Source organism: Cherax quadricarinatus, chromosome 15 (genome assembly GCF_038502225.1).
Source record: "Cherax quadricarinatus isolate ZL_2023a chromosome 15, ASM3850222v1, whole genome shotgun sequence".
NCBI lineage: Eukaryota > Metazoa > Arthropoda > Malacostraca > Decapoda > Parastacidae > Cherax > Cherax quadricarinatus.
The window spans coordinates 49761894-49766468 of NC_091306.1; positions in this window are offsets into that span (position 1 = coordinate 49761894).

Consider the following 4575-nt stretch of genomic DNA (forward strand, 5'->3'; position numbering starts at 1 on the left):
CTGCTGCAGCATATGGGCGCCTAGCAAACCTCAGAACAGCATTCCGACATCTTAATAAGGAATCATTCAGGACCCTGTACACCGTGCACGTTAGGCCCATATTGGAGTATGCGGCACCAGTTTGGAACCCACACCTAGCCAAGCACGTAAAGAAACTAGAGAAAGTGCAAAGGTTTGCAACAAGACTAGTCCCAGAGCTAAGAGGTATGTCCTACGAGGAGAGGTTAAGGGAAATCAACCTGACGACACTGGAGGACAGGAGAGATAGGGGGGACATGATAACGACATACAAAATACTGAGAGGAATTGACAAGGTGGACAAAGACAGGATGTTCCAGAGATTGGACACAGTAGCAAGGGGACACAGTTGGAAGCTGAAGACACAGATGAATCACAGGGATGTTAGGAAGTATTTCTTCAGCCACAGAGTAGTCAGTAAGTGGAATAGTTTGGGAAGCGATGTAGTGGAGGCAGGATCCATACATAGCTTTAAGCAGAGGTATGATAAAGCTCACGGCTCAGGGAGAGTGACCTAGTAGCGATCAGTGAAGAGGCGGGGCCAGGAGCTCGGACTCGACCCCCGCAACCTCAACTAGGTGAGTACACACACACACACACACACACAGACACACACACACACACACAGACACACACACACACACACTCACACACACACACACACACACACACACACACACACTCACACTTACACACACACACACAAACACACAGTTGTGAGCACCAAATATCAGCAGGAAAAGAGTACAGATATATTGCAGACCATTTTTCTCTTGTGTAAAGGGTAAAAGGACTCACAGTATATTGCACTCCATTTCTTCTTTTGAAATTTTGTCGAGTATTTCCTCTTTTCTCCAGTTATGTTGAAATCACACATACAACCCGCGTTTTTCACTTGTTTTAAATCTAGAGCAACAAAAGTTATCACTGAAGAACAATTAAAATACGAGTGAAGGAAGGGAGAGATGAAGGAAGGGGGAGATGAAGGAAGGAGGAGATGATGGAAGGTTAACGTGAATGAAGGGGAAGATGAAGGAAGGGGAAGATGAAGGTGGGTGGCAGGACTTAGATACTGAAATAGATGGAATGAAGAGCAACTTGGGTAAGAGCTTATAATAAAGTTAAATTTCGTTTGTGAGGATAGTGTACATGAAGGAAGGACCACTGCAGCAGTCCTACTGGTTGATGCTAGGCAGGTCCAAGCCACACCTGCTGAAGAAGGAACACTGATGCAGGAGTATTCTCATGATCATCATTAACTTGAAGATTATTAATCAATGATTCCTCTTTCGAAATAACCAAATCAAGCAGGTTATTTTCTGTAGTTGGTTCTCTCAAAATTGTTTTAAAAAACAATCTTAGTTCTTATCAAGAAAGTCACTAGACTCAAGATTTCCTGTCAAATTGCTCCAATTAATTTGTCTAAAGTTAAAATCTCCCATTAACACAACATTTTCCTATCTAGATTCCTCATAAATTTCGTCCCACAGAAGTTTACTGCATTCCCTATCAAGGTTTGAGGGCCAGTAAATCACACCCAAATTTAGTTTTTCACGACCCTCGAGAAACTGTAGTGCAACAGTTTAAATTTTATCGGACATACATCGCCACTCCACCACCTTTCCTGTTCACCCTATCTGTGTGCATTAATTTATAACTTGTATGTGGTCTTCAGAAGGCATTCTCTATCTTTCAGGTTGAATCAGGTTTCTGTTATAGCAATAATATCTATGCCTCACGCAAATGCAATTAATCCTACCTCATTTTTGATGTTCCTACTATTCGCATAGTAAACATTAAGGGAACTAATCACTGCTTTCTGCTGCCTCTCTTTGTTTGCTGATTAGTTCTAATTCATTTATTAGTCACTTAATGAACAATGTTTTTAAACATATTTAAGGTATCCTGAAAATATTAACTGCTTTCATCCCACACATACCGATACCTCTATATTCTGTCTTTAAAGTCCTGGACAACTCGACAACGGCCACCTTCAGAACTGGCTAAAGCTACTACATTTGCCGCAGAGAGATATACCCTGTTCCTTGCATATATATCACGTTTCCAATGAAAGTGTCCCATTTGTCAATGAATGCGAGTGCAAGTTCCTTGTAGTACCTGTCTAGCCAGCGACTTACACCAACTGCTGTAGACATCCATGCATTGTTGTGGCATGCAAAGAGTATGTTGCAATTTATTCTGCGTATGTCACACTTCCACATAGGCTGCCTCCCAACCAACGAGCCAGGTGCTAAGGGTTTAACGATCAATACGGTACCCGCAGTTAAATCAGTACCTTGGTTCATTGACTAATCACAGGCAAGCCCGATACAGCTGAAGCAACGTGGTTCACTTGTGGTAAGCGAACTGACAGACTTGCCCACCTGCTGGTTGAGAACAGTGCACACTCTCTGGCTTCTGCTTTGTAATCTTCTACTTTGCAATCTGTACACTATGTACATATTGTATATACCGTACATACTTGTATAAATTATCTGGTGAAGGTAAATATATATTATATTCTATTGATTTGCTGAACATTCCCATTACAACCAGGTCTCACAAACCATTCATTACCTGTGTTACTAATAATTGCCCACTCCCCTTCTAGGTAAGATGCTACATATGATCCGGTCCCCTCCTTTAGACCTAATTAAATTTATAGCTGACCTGTACTTGTCTAGCAGTTCCTGTCTTCTGCCCTTCCAAATAATGCTCCCATTACCTGACATTATATTTTCAAACCTCTTGACAGTGTCACCATCACCAGCTCCTGGGAAAACACCCTTTGTCTCACCTCCCTATCTTCGTTACAGAGAGCACAGTCAACATATCGTACATGTGAATAACCGACCACAAAGACATTCCTACCTTTATTAGCAGAGGAGTTAGTGGTACCTTTAACTTCATTGATCATTGAAGTACACTCGTCCTGAAGAACAAAGAAACAATTTCCTACCTTCAAATCTTCTCTTTGATGTTTCTTCCTGAAAACTTCTACCTACTTGTGACAGCTGCTAATCTGTTCCTCACTCCTGGTAATCTGTTTCCCTTCTCTAACTTCCTTCAAAACCTTGAGCTCAGATTCTTAAAACACTACAGAAGAAAGCCATGGCGCTCTATAACACTCTACACTAATCCCTGAAGATAATACAGATTTGGTAAAAAGAACTAACATGGCTGTGTCTGAAAATTGAAAATTAAAAGGATCATGATAGAAATGAGGAGTTATGTCGAAGGGGCGGTAACAATGAAGGAATGGACAAATGAAAACATTCACCACCAGCGATACCATAAGTGGTCGAGGGGTCACAGTAGATGATAAGGGACACAAGAAAGAAACTGGTGACAACAGACAATGTACTCTGAGATGAAAGCCACTGAATAGAGAGGTAGATCATAAATGCTGTCTGGATCTGAGGAGACCAATAGCAGACTAAAAAATAAGGAGAAAGAGTTGATAGAGGAACATGACATTACATCAGTTATTGATTGCATAGAGGAAGTGATAGGGTAGATGGGAAATTATCAGAGGATCTATAAGTCCTACAATACCTGACCAAGCTAACCTTCTGGTCGCACATTACTTGAAACATGATTCTGAGACTGAAAGCATGTTTGAAGCTAAAATTAAATTACTATTCATGTCTGAAATAAGCAGAGCATTCCAAAAATTGAGGTTGCAGGAAAAGAGAACACCCAGCCACATGCATTTTTTCCAAACTCATCCTCAGCCCAACTTCTTGCAAACTCCTTCCACTAATACAACTGTAACCTGCACCCAGTCGCAATTCTCATACCAACCCCAGCCTCACCTGTCCCTTCAAAGATGAATGAATAATGTATGAGAAACATTGTAGAGAAAAGAAATCTCATAGTATAGTACACAAATGCAGATGGGACATCACACGCTGCTATTAAATATATGTTAGTATGAATAAAAGAGGAAATCCCAGATCACAAAGTTTTCGCAAAGACAAAACTATATTGAAACTATAAATGATGTCATATTCCCAAGAGAATATCTGGAAAAGAAGAAAGCAAGAGGACAAGCATGAGAAAAAAGTGTTGCACTGCTAATGAAAAACGAGTTGAATTGTGAAGCAGTGAAAGGAATAAAATAAATGAATCAAATGGCTAAAAACTAATCACCATCAAGACTGGGGAAGAGGATAACAGTAATCTACATTCTATCATTAAACAGCTGGAGACCGAGGCAGGTATATAAAAGAAAATTAAAGTGCTGGCCACCACTGCTTCAGAAACAGTCCTGAACCACTTCCATGAAGTCACTGGACTCCAGATTACCGGTCAAAGAAGTTCAGTCAATTTGACTAAAGTTAAAATCCCCTACTATCACTACGTTATTGTGTCTAGAAGCCCTGACAATTTCGCCCCAAAGTCTCCCTCTATCGCGATCCAAGCCTGGAGGTCGGTATATTACACCTAGAATAAGTTTTTCTTGACCTACTAGAAACTCTACCCAAACAGATTTTGTTTTGTGTTTTTATGCAACAATTTATATTTTCACGTATTTATAACGCAACTCCACTCTCT